Source organism: Oryx dammah, unplaced genomic scaffold, assembly GCF_014754425.2.
Source record: "Oryx dammah isolate SB20612 unplaced genomic scaffold, SCBI_Odam_1.1 HiC_scaffold_3, whole genome shotgun sequence".
In the NCBI taxonomy this organism is placed as follows: Eukaryota; Metazoa; Chordata; class Mammalia; order Artiodactyla; family Bovidae; genus Oryx; species Oryx dammah.
Genome location: NW_024070187.1, coordinates 115935424 through 115948136, shown reverse-complemented (window position 1 = coordinate 115948136; position 12713 = coordinate 115935424). Strand labels below are relative to the sequence as shown.

At 46.3% G+C, this 12713-nt stretch overlaps 1 protein-coding gene across 3 annotated transcripts in view; it reads left to right on the top strand.

The window, feature by feature from the left end:
- Positions 1–40: 40 nt before the first annotated feature.
- TMEM175 (transmembrane protein 175) overlaps positions 41–12713 on the top strand; it is a 21992-nt gene continuing 9319 nt past the window's right edge. For 2 of the 3 annotated variants that reach the window (XM_040237723.1, XM_040237722.1), the window contains exon 1: positions 41–366. The gene's annotated coding sequence lies outside the window, so the exon portion shown is untranslated. The remainder of the gene's footprint in view (positions 367–12713) is intronic. The other variant, XM_040237724.1, reaches the window with a different exon arrangement.

Here is a 12713-nt window from a genome sequence, read left to right as displayed (position 1 = left end):
GGCCTCAGCGGACTTCCGGGTCGCGCGCCTGCGGGCCTCAGCGGACTTCCGGGTCGCGCGCCTGCTGGCTGCGGCGGACGACCCTCGGAGGTCTCGCCGCCGGCCTGGCGCCCAACCGTCCCCGCGTGGCCGTTTCCGCGGAAGCTGGCGCTCCCGGGGCCTGGCTGCGCGGCGGGAGCAGCGGGCTCTGTGCGCGGAGCGCCGGGGCGCTGGCAGCGTCCGTCTTTTTGAGTTGGTTCCCACTAAAGAACTGAAAAGCTCAATTTTAGAAACTGAGATTGGTAGCTTCTGTAGAAAAAAGTCAGATCTGGCGGCACTGGACCCAGACTCCCGGGTGTCACCCACCACCTAGAGCTGCCCCCGCAGGTAAGACAGCACCGCTCGCCTGGCCCCTGGGCCGCTTCCCGGTCCCGGCGCGGGGCCCTGGAGCCGGATCCCCAGACAGCATCGTCACCCGCCCGGAGCTTCACAGAGATCTCTCTCCAGACAGGCTAGCGTGTGTTATGCTTGTAATAAAGCAGGTTAGTTTGTACAGGGCTTTATAAGTGTTTGCCTTAGTGACCCTGGAGCATCTCGGAGAACTCCCACCCCACCGCACCCCCGCCTTGGAGGTGACAAAACGTGCTCCGCAGTGGCATTACACGGCCAGCTGGCCGGGGTCTGCTGGATACAGTTAGTGATACAGCTCGAAGTCCACACAAGTCACACGGCTTCTCCAGCCAGTGTTCGTCTGCTACGTGGAATACAAGGGTTGGGGGCTCAGGAAGGAGTCAGGCTGTGTTTGGGTGTTCCTAACATATAGGTGGCAGTTGGAGAGAGCCCTGAGGGGACACGGTGGTTAGAAAGAGGACGCAGTCCTCAGAGGGGAGGAACAGCCAAGGAAGCAGGAATAAAACTAAGAGCATTGCGTCCCAGGGCCACAGGCAGACGGGGGAAGGAAGGGAGGGTAATTAGAAGTGACACACAACGGCACCCCACTCCAGTACTCTTGCCTGGAAAATCCCATGGACGGAGGAGCCTGGTAGGCCGCAGTCCATGGGGTCCCTAAGAGTCGGACATGACTGAGCGACTTCCCTTTCACTTTTCACTTTCATGCATTGGAGAAGGAAATGGCAACCCACTCCAGTGTTCTTGCCTGGAGAATCCCAGGGATGGGGGAGCCTGGTAGGCTCCCGTCTATGGGGTCGCACAGAGTCGGACACGACTGAAGCGACGTAGCAGCAGCAGCAGCATACCCCTTTAAAAGTAGAGAAGAGTGAAAGTCGCATGTTGAACTTAGCAACAATGAGATCTTTGGTGACTTTGCCAAGAATAACATTGTCTCATTGGAAAGCTCCCTTTAACCTAAGGGGAGGAGGATAGAAAGGAAGAGAGAGGGCAAGTGGAGGTAGCTCAGTGCCTCGGTGTGGAGAGCGAAGCTGGAGTGCTGGTGGGCACTGGGGCGGCCTCTAGCCGGCAAGCAGGGGCAGGGCAGGTGCACAGGAGTCCCGTGGAAGGTGGGAGGGGGAGACATCCAGAGCATAGGGAGCTTTGGAAGATCGCTTCTCCTCTTAAAATGGAGGAAGGTGTAGTACCTTTAGATGTTTGTTGGAATTAAAGTGAAGGAATTCTCTAATGACTTCTCTTCTTCTTGTGAATAAGGAGAAGAAAACATCTACTGAAATTGAGAAGGGAGGTAAGATTGGAACAGTGCGAAAAAGATCTGAAGTAGCTTCTGTGGGAGACCTGGTGACGACACAGGAGGGGGTGCCCAGGGTGTACTTGGGTCCAGGGGGGTGGGCTGTGCTGGGGTGACCTACAACCAGGTGCAGACTTCTAGACAGTGTGACTCCCTTGAGGACGAGGGTTTATTCAGACTTTGCATTTCATTTTGCTGGGGCACTTTTGATACAGATCCTGCTTGAGGAGCTGCAGTCGCACCATCTTAATCCAGTTCTGTGTCTCTGGACCACATCCCTCCTGGACTCATGGCCCTGTGTTCTGAGGCAGCGCACCTCATGTGCACACCGAAGGCTGCGTGCGGTCTCTGTCACCAAACCTATCCCTCTAGTAGATTTCATAACAGAGACTACAATCAGAAGTCAGAAAGATTTAGTAATGATGAATGGGTACATTCATCAGAAGATGTAACAATCCTAAACAGCTCTGTCTCTGATAATAAAACCTCAAAATACATGAAGCAAAAACTAATACTTCTACAAGGAGAGACAGACAAACCCACAGCTGTAGTTGGAAATCTCAGCACTGCTTTCTCATATAATGACAGAACAAACACCCAGAAATGACGGAGGACGTGGCAGAGTGGAGAGAGCATCAGCCAGCTGGGTCCAGTGGCATTTGTAGGACGCACATTATCACGTGTGAGCAGCATTTACCAAGATGCTTCATGTTGTGGGCAAATATGTTCCCTGACGACTATGGAATAAGCTAGAAATTAATAGCATATATCTGGAAAAGCACCCAAATATTTAAAAACCTATTGACTTGTACATTACCCATAGATTAAAGGAGAAATCAAAAGGGAAATTAAAGTTTTACACTGAATGAAAAAAATGCAGCATTTCAAAAGTTGTCTCAAATCACTCATTTTAATAAACTAGAAAAATAAGAGCGAATGAAACTCTTTAAGTACAAAAAGGGAAATGATAAGTATCAGAGCAGAAATAAATAAAAGGCAATAGAGAAAAATCAATGAAACCAAAAGCTGATTCTTTGAGATGATAAATAAAATGAGTAATTTCTGCCAGGTTGAACAAGGGGGAAAAAAGACTAACAATATCATGAATGAAGGTGATGATGTCATTGCTAAAAGGGTAATCAGAGAACATGAACAACTTTCTGCCAATAAATTCAATCGCTTGCACTAAGGGAACAAATTCCTTGGAAGACAGAAGAAACAGAAAAATCAGTATATCCCTATAACTATTAAAGCATGGAGTTTATAGGTAAAAACTTCTCCTCAAAGAAAACTCCATACCTAGATGGCTTTCCTGGGAATTCCACCAAACTAAAGAAGGAATATTACCAATTCTCTAGGGGTTCTTTAAACTGAAGGAAAGGTTTGCCAGCTCATTCTATAAGGATAGCATTATTCTAATGCCAAAATTTGACACAGACATTACAACAAAAGAGAATTGCAGACTAGTATTCTCATAACAGAAATAAAAATTCTTATAAAACATTTTTTAGCAAACTGAATGCAACGCTGTATAGAGGGTGATGCGGCGTCGCCCAAGTGGAGCTCATCACAGGAGGGTAAGGCTGGCTTAGTGCTCAAAGATGGGTCAGTGCAATCTATAGCGTCACAGTGAGGAAGGAAGCCAAATGGGTCATCTCAAGATGCAGGGACTTCTTTCTAGCTATGATGGTAAGGAATCTCTGCAGTGCAGGAGATCCTGGTTTGATCCCTGGGTCAAGAAGATTCCCCTGGAGAAGGAAATGGCAACCCACTCCAGCATTCTTGCCTGGATAATTCCATGGACAGAGGAGCCTGGCGGGCTACAGTCCACGGGGTTCTAAGAGCCGGACACAACTAAGCCACTAACACAAGACGTAGGAAAAGCATTTGACGGGGACTTGCCTGGCGATGCCATGGTTACAACTCCACGCTGTCACTTCAGGGGGTGCAGGTTCAATCCCACATACCATGTGGCCAAAACAAATTTTTTTAAAGAAAAAGCATTTGACAAAATTCAGCATCCATTCCTGATTTTAAAAATATATACTGTCGACAAGCTAGGAATAAAATGAAGGTTTTTCAGCATGATAAGGACATCTATGAAATACCTATAGTTGACATAATGGAATGATGAAAGACTGAATTTTTTTCCCTCCGAGATCAGGAACAAGTATTCAACATTATACTAGAAATTCTAGCCAGTGTAATGTGGCAAGAAATTAAAGCTCCCAGGTTGGAAAGGAATAAGTAATTGTTTCTTTGAAGATAACATGATCATCCACGTCAAACTTTCCTCACCTTGGCCACGGACATTGTGGGCCAGGTAGCTCCTTACCAGGGCTGAGGAGTGATGTTTCCAGTGAACCATAGGGCCTTTGGCAGCACCTCTATCTCAGCCCCCTGGATACCAGTAACATACCACTTGTCACAACCAAAAGCATCTCCAGGCATTGGAAATGTCCCTTAAGGGGGAAATTGCCCTCAGTTGAGAATCACTACTCTAGGTGAAAAAAAATCCGTGGAAACTACAAAAAGAGCTACTAGAACTAATGGTTTTAGCAAAGTTATAGAATATAAGGTTAATAAACAAATAAAAAAATTTTCTGTTTCCAAATAGCTAGCAACAAATATTGGAAGTTGAAATTAGAAAAAACACTATTTACAATAGTGTCAACAGATACTAAATTTTGAAGATAACCTGTAATAGATATGCAAGATTTATAACTGAAAACTAGGCAACTTTGCTCTGAAAACCCTTAATAAGTGGAAAATTACACAGTGTTCATTAATTTAGAAAATACAGTATTGTTAGGACATCAAATCAGTCTATACATTCAATGTCATCCCAGTTAAAACCCTATCACATGTTTTTAATTGACACGATTTTAAAATTCATTTGGAACAGCAGAGGAGCTAGAATAGCCAAAGCAATTTTGAACAAGGACAAATTTTTATGACTTACACTGTGTAACTTCAGTTCTTATAAAAGTGCTGCTAAGTCACTTCAGTCGTGTTCGACTCTGTGCGACCCCGTAGACAGCAGCCCAGCAGGCTCCCCTGTCCCTGGGCTTCTCCAGGCAAGAACACTGGAGTGGGTTGCCATTTCCTTCTCCAATGCATGAAAGTGAAAAGTGAAAGTGAAGTCACTCAGTCGTGTCCGACTCTTTGCAACCCCATGGACTGCAGCCTACCAGGCTCCTCCGTCCATGGGATTTTCCAGGCAAGAGTACTGGAGTGGGGTGCCATCGCCTTCTCCTCTTATAAAAGTACAGTAATCTAAATAGTGTGGTGTTGCTGTAAAGATACATAAGTGATCAGTGGGCCCACAAGTATAAATATGGTCAGTCGATTTTTAATAAAGGTGATTAATTGGAGAAAGGATAGTCTTTTCAACAAATGATGCTGGAAAAATTGGATATCCGTATGTTTAAAAAAAGACTTAATCCATACCTTGCATCATATACAAGAGAAAAAAAAAACATAAAACTTCTAGAAAGCCTCCTGTGAGAGTTTCTAATATGACACCAAAGGACAAGCCATAAAAGTAGATAAGCAACAGAAATGAAGATTAGGGGCAGATAAACAGGACGTCGCCCAACTCGGGGACTGGACAGTGCCCGTCGCAGACGCGCTTCGGCAGGTGGACGGGCGCACGGGCGCGTGGATAGACCAGTGTGACGCAGGGGTGAAAAGACAGCAGCCGGAAGCCACAGGACAGACAGAGCCCCTCAGAAGCACGCCACCAGGTGAAGGGGGCCACTCTGAAGCGCCACGTACTGCTGGATTCCAGCTCCACGATGCAAGCCCGGAGACCAGCGAGAGCGTCGGTGGCTGCCAGGGTTTCGGGTGGGGAAGGACGGACAGAGGCAGCATGGGGCTCTGAGGATGGTGGAGCCCTTTTGTGTGACACGGGACAGTGAACACAGGCGTGCCCGTGCCGACACCCTTCAAGCTACAGTGCGGTGATGCGTCCGTGTTGCCCATCGCCTGAGCCACACTAATGTCAGGGTTAGTGATGGCAGAGTGGGGAGGGGCTGGGGACGGAGAGCCCTCTGCACTCTCCTTCAGTTATTCTGCAGACTCGAAACTGCTTTGCAAAGCAGGCTGTCGGCCTGAATACACACGTGCGTCCTTGCTCCGTCGTGTCCGACTCTTTCTGACCCTGTGGGCTGCAGCCCGCCAGGCTCCTCTGTCCATGGGATTTCCCAGGCAGGAATACTGGAGTAGGTTGCCATTTCCTTCTCCAGGGGATCTTCCTCACACAGGGACAGAAGCTGAATCTCTTGTGTCTCCTGCATGGGCAGGTGGATTCTTTACCATTGAGCCACCTGGGAAGCTCTGAATATATACGTATATGCACATACACACACACACATATATATGAGAGAATGAAAAGACAGCCCACACTGGGAGGAAACATCTGATAATGCGCTTGTATATGGAGCATAATGTATACATAGAAAAGCACGTAAGCCCTGCACAGTCTTTGCAGTAGTGTCCACACCCGTGGAGGAGCTGAAGAGCTCTTGGTGACTTAGTCCTGGCTCACTTCAGGTGCGCCTCCCAGTCTGAGGACGTGGAATTACGGCATCCTATATTAGTTCTCCTGGCATAGAGTCCCATCGCTTCATGGCAGATAGAGGGGGGAGTGGAAGCAGGGACAGATTCTATTTTCTTGGGCTCCAACATCATTGCAGATGGTGACTGCAGCCACGAAAGCAAAAGTGGTTCGCTCCTTGGAAGAAAGGGAAGGAAAGGGAAGTCGCTCAGTCGTGTCGGACTCTTTGCGACCCCACGGGCTGTAGCCTGCCAGGCTCCTCTGTCCATGGGACTTTCCAGGTGAGAGTACTGGAGTGGGTTGCCATTTCCTTCTCCAGAGGATCTTCCTGACCCAGGGATCGGACCTGGGTCTCCTGCACTGCACGCAGACGCTTTGCCGTCTGAGCCACTAGCCATGACAAATCTAGACAGCATATTAAACGGCAGACAACTCGCTCCAGTATTCCTGTCTGAGAAACCCCAAGGACAGAGGAGCCTGGCATGATAATAAATAGACATTGTAAGTATTAAAAAAAAAAGAAAAGCAGAGACATCACTTTACCAACAAAGGTCCATATAGTCAAAGCTATGGTTTTTCCAGTAGTCATGTATGGATGTGAGAGTTGGACATAAAGAAAGCTGAGTGCTGAAAAATTGATGCTTTCGAACTGTGGTGCTGGTGAAGACTCTTGAGAGTTCCTTGGACAGCAAGGAGATCCAACCAGTCAATCCTAAAGGAAATCAGCCCTAAATGTTAATTGGAAGGACTGAAGCTGAAGCTCCAATACTCTGGCCACCTGATGCAAAGAACCAGTTCACTGGAAAAGATCCTGATGTCGGGAAAGATTGAGGGCAAGAAGAGAAAGGGGCGACAGAGGAGCAGGTGGTTGGATGGCGTCACTGACTCAGTGGACGTGAGTTTGAACAAACTCAGGGAATCAGTGGAGAGCAGGAGCCTGGCATGCTGTAGTCCACGAGGTTGCAGAGTCAGACACGACTTGGTGAGGGAACAGCAACAACACTGATTCTCTGTTTAAAAACTGTGAGAAACGTCTCTACAGTTTTCCACAGCAGCCATACTGTTTATACTCCCAGTGGCTCAGACGGTAAAGCCTCTGTCTACAATGCGAGAGATCCGGGTTCGAGCCCTGGGTTGGGAAGATTCCCTGGAGAAGGAAATGGCAATCCACTCCAGTACTATTGCCTGGAAAATCCCATGGGCAGAGGAGCCTGGCAGGCTGCAGTCTGTGGGGTTGCAAAGAGTCGGACACGACTGAGCGGCTTCACTTCACTTCAACAGTGCAGTAGGTTCTGTTTTCTCCAAGTTCTCACTAAAAGTTTATCTGTGTGATAGCCATCCTGGGAGGTGAATGTCTTGTGGTTTTGATTTGCTTTTCCCAATACAACCAAATGATGTTGAACATCTTTTGATGTGTTTATTGGCCGATGGAATATCTTCTTTGGAGAAATGTCTTTTCACATCCTTTGCCTGTTTTTTGAATTGGGCTGTCTTTTTACTGCTAAGTGTTAAGAGTTCTGTTTGCATTTTGGATGCTAGACTGTTACCAGATACATAATGTGCAAGTATTCTCTCCCATTGTGTGGGTTGTCTTTTTCTTACTAGTGGCCTTTAAACACCAAAGCCACAATTCTGATGAACTTCAATTTATTTTTGTTGTTGCTTGTGGTCTCGGTGTTACACTTAAGAATTCTCTGCAGAATGTGAGGCCCTGCGGCTGTTCCCCAGTGTCTTAGCTCTTCCATTCAGGGCTGTTCGACCCACTTTGAGTTAATTTTTGTATGTGGCATGAGGCAAAACCCAGATCCATTCTTTCGTGTGTGGATATCCAGTTGTCTCAGCGATGTTTCTTTAAAAGACTCTTCTTCCCCCATTGAATGGTCTTGACCCACTGCAAGTCAGTGGAGTGTGAACACAATGGCTTACCTCTGAACTCTGAGTTCTCGTGCATGGTCTGTATCTCTGTCTTTATGCTGGTACTGCACTGACTTGATTACCATAGCTTTGCACTGAGTTCTGAAATTGAGAAGTGTGAGTCCTCAGTGGTGTTCTTCTCAAGATTGTTTTGGCTGTTCCTTACATACCCAAAGATTCCTTACATTTCCCTATGAATTTTAGGGTCAGCTTGTAAATTTCTAGTCAGCATCACTACGAACAAAGCTAGTGGAGGTGATGGAATTCCAGTTGAGCTGTTTCAAATCCTGGAAGATGATGCTGTGAAAGTGCTGCACTCAATATGCCAGCAAATTTGGAAAACTCAGCAGTCGCCACAGGACTGGAAAAGGTTCGTTTTCATTCCAGTCCCAAAGGCAATGCCAAAGAATGCTCAAACTACTGCACAATTGCACTCATCTCACACGCTAGTAAAGTAATGCTCAAAATTCTCCAAGCCAGGCTTCAGCAATACGTGAACGGTGAAATTTCTGATGTTCAAGCTGCTTTTAGAAAAGGTAGAGGAACCAGAGATCAAATTGCCAGCATCCACTGGATCATGGAAAAAGCAAGAGAGTTCCAGAAAAACATCTATTTCTGCTTTATTGACTATGCCAAAGCCTTTGACTGTGTGGATCACAATAAACTGTGGAAAATTCTGAGAGAGACGGGAATACCAGACCACCAGACCTGACTCTTGAGAAATCTGTGTGCAGGTTAGGAAGCAACAGTTAGAACTGGACATGGAACAACAGACTGGTTCCAAATAGGAAAAGGAGTACATCAAGGCTGTATATTGTCACCCTGCTTATTTAACTTCTATGCAGAGTACATCATGAGAAACGCTGGGCTGGAAGAAACACAAGCTGGAATCAAGATTGCCAGGAGAAATAGCAATAACCTCAGATATGCAGATGACATCACCCTTATGGCAGAAAGTGAAGAGGAACTAAAAAGCCTCTTGATGAAAGTGAAAGAGGAGAGTGAAAAAGTTGGCTTAAAGTTCAACATTCAGAAAACGAAGATCATGCCATCTGGTCCCATCACTTCATGGGAAATAGATGGGGAAACTGTGAAAACAGTGTCAGACTTTATTTTCTGGGCTCCAAAATCACTGCAGATAGTGATTGCAGCCATGAAATTAAAAGACACTTACTCCTTGGAGGAAAAGTTAGACTACCTAGACAGCATATTCAAAAGCAGAGACATTACTTTGCCAACAAAGGTCCATCTAGTCAAGGCTGTGGTTTTTCCAGTGGTCATGTATGAGAGTTGGACTGTGAAGAAGGCTGAGTGCCAAAGAATTGATCCTTTTGAACTGTGATGTTGGAGAAGACCCTTGAGAGTCCCTTGGACTGCCAGGAGATCCAACCAGTCCATTCTAAAGGAGATCAGTCCTGGGTGTTCTTTGTAAGGACTGATGTTAAAGCTGAAACTCCAGCACTTTGGCCACCTGATGCAAAGAGCTGACTCATTGGAAAAGACTCTGATGCTGGGAGGGATTGGGGGCAGGAGGAGAAGGGGACGACAGAGGACGAGATGGCTGGATGGCATCACGGACTCGATGGACATGAGTTTGGGTGAACTCCGGGAGTTGGTGATGGACAGGGAGGCCTGGCGTGCTGCGATTCATGGGGTTGCAAAGTCGGACACGACTGAACGACTGAACTGAACTGTAAATTTCTACGTAGAAGGCAGATGGAATTTTGAGAGGGATTGCATTGAATCTGTTGGTAAATTTGGGAAGTATTGCCATCTTAACAATATTAAGTTCTCTAATCCATGGACAGAGGATGTCTTCCATGTATTGGGGCCTTCTTTAATCTCAACCATGTTTTCTATTCATTTTTAAAAATTTCTTCCTGAGTATTTCTGACTATTATGAATGTAATTTCTTTCTGAAGTGGACTGTAGGGTTGGTCATTGCCAGTGAGTAGAAACGCAGCTGTTCTATGTGTTGCTCTTGTTTCCTGCAGCCTTGCTGGACTCATTTACTCCAACAGCTTCCTTGTGTGGGTTCCTTAGGGTTCTCTTTCTACAGCATTGCGTCATCTGCAGGGAGAGACGGTTTCTGTGTGCCTTCTAGCTCGTTCTCCTTGCCCATCTGCCGTGTCTGGAAGTCCAGCACAGCATCGGGAGCAGAGGCCTTTGTCTCGCCACTGGTCTGAGACTGGACCGTTTCTCAGGGTTTTCACCACTGAGTGTAATGTTTGCCCTTTATCAGGTTGATGAAGTTTCCTTACATTCCTATTTTGTCGAATAGTTTTTATCATGAAGAAGCGTACAGTTCAGTTCAGTTCAGTTCAATCGCTCAGTCGTGTCCGACTCTGCGACCCCATGAATCACAGTACGCCAGGCCTCTCTGTCCCTCACCAACTCCCAGAGTTCACTCAGACTCACATCCATCGAGTCCGTGATGCCATCCAGCCACCTCATCCTCTGTCGTCCCCTTCTCCTCCTGCCCCCAATCCCTCCCAGCATCAGAGTCTTTTCCAATGAGGCAACTCTTCACATGAGGTGTCCAAAGTACTGGAGCTTCAGCTTTAGCATCAGTCCTTCCAAAGAAATCCCAGGGTTGCTCTCCTTCAGAATGGACTGGTTGGATCTCCTTGCAGTCCAAGGGACTCTCAAGAGTCTTCTCCAACACCACAGTTCAAACACATCAATTCTTCGGCGCTCAGCCTTCTTCACAGTCCAACTCTCACATCCATACATGACCACAGGAAAAACCATAGCCTTGACTAGACAGACCTTAGTCGGCAAAGTAATGTCTCTGCTTTTGAGTATACTATCTAGGTTGGTCGTAACTTTTCTTCCAAGGAGTAAGCGTCTTTTAATTTCATGGCTGCAGTCACCATCTGCAGTGATTTTGGAGCCCAAAAAAATAAAGTCTGACACTGTTTCCACTGTTTCCCCATCTATTTCCCATGAAGTGATGGGACCGGATGCCATGATCTTCGTTTTCTGAATGTTGAGCTTTAAGCCAAGTTTTTCACTCTCCTCTTTCACTTTCATCAGGAGGCTTTTTAGCTCCTTTTCACTTTCTGCCATAAGGGTGGAGTCATCTGCATATCTGAGGTGATTGATGTTTCTCCCAGCAATCTTGATTCCAGCTTGTGTTTCGTCAAATGCTTTTCTGCATTTATTAAGATGATGGTTTTGTCTTTTTTCTATTGATATGGTGTGTTACGGTAACTGACTTTTTAATTTTAAACCAACCTTACATGCCTGGAATGAATCCCACTTGGCACGATGTATAATTCTTTCTATATGTTACAGAATTCCATTTGTTAACATTTTGTTGAGAATTTCTGTGTTTATATTTGATCTTTACTGATTTTTTTAATAAAATTTAATTGAAAACAACTTAAACATGCAAAAAGTGCAGGAAGCCATGTAACAGGTGTCTGTCCCCAGAGCTGGCCCTAAAGAAGCACACCGCCTCCCGTCCTGTTTGTCAGACACCCTTCCCTCCCACCTTCCCCGCTCCATCTGCCTCCCTTTTGTAAAGTAAAAGGAATGGCTTACTGCCAGCCCCTCCCGCTGATTACAGGTGAAAACTCTGCACAAAATATTAGAAGAAGACGTGCAAAAAGGCAGCAGGCTGAAAAGGGGGCTGGAGCTTGAAGAGCGACACACGTCTGAAGCTTCAGGGTCTTCCAGTCCTCCTCCCCCTCTGGCTTTGACCCCAGGCCAGCTCCAGTTGTGGGCCAGGCAGTGAGGGCCGCTATAGCCCATTTTTCTGCCTGTAGGAACTATGAGTGGGGCCCCGACAAGCAGGGGACCATGAGGGAGAGGCAAAGAACGAGAATCATCCAAATGGTCTGGGAAAGAACAAAGCTGGAGGACTTGAGCAGACATCAGGACTGACGTGAGGCTGGCACGAAGGCAGTGTGATGCCGCAAAGGACAGGCGCCTCATCCTCGGCAGGACGGGTGCTCCCACAGACATCCCACGAATGTGTCTGCCAGTGTTTGACCTAGGTGCCTGCACAGGCAGTTCAGTGGAGCAGGGACAGTCTTTTAAACATGAAGTGTTGGCATAATGAGACATCCGTCTGCAGGAAAGGGAAACGTGACCGTACCTTGCATGTTATATAAAAAGTCAAAATTGATCTTAGGCCAAAAGTGAGACCTCAAACTTTAAAACTTCTAGAAGAAAACAGAAAATCTTTGTGATCTTGGGCTCAGCAAAGCATTATTAGATATGACACCAAAAGAATAATCCACAAAAGAAAAAGTGGTAAGTTAGAGTTCATCAAAATTTAAACCTTACATTCTTCCCTGATGAATAGGAATGCTCCTTGCAGTGCAGGGGACACAGGTTCAATCCCTGGTTTTGGATGATGCAATGAAGACCCGAGGCTGTTGAATAAATAAATATTTTTAAAAAGAAACTTACATTCTCCTGGAGATTGGTAAGAGAAGGAAAGGCAAGTCACAGATTTGGAGAAAATGCCTGCAAATCACACATCTAACAATGGACTTCTAACCACAATGTGGGAAGAATTGTCAAAATTCAACACAAGTACCAATAACCCCCCAA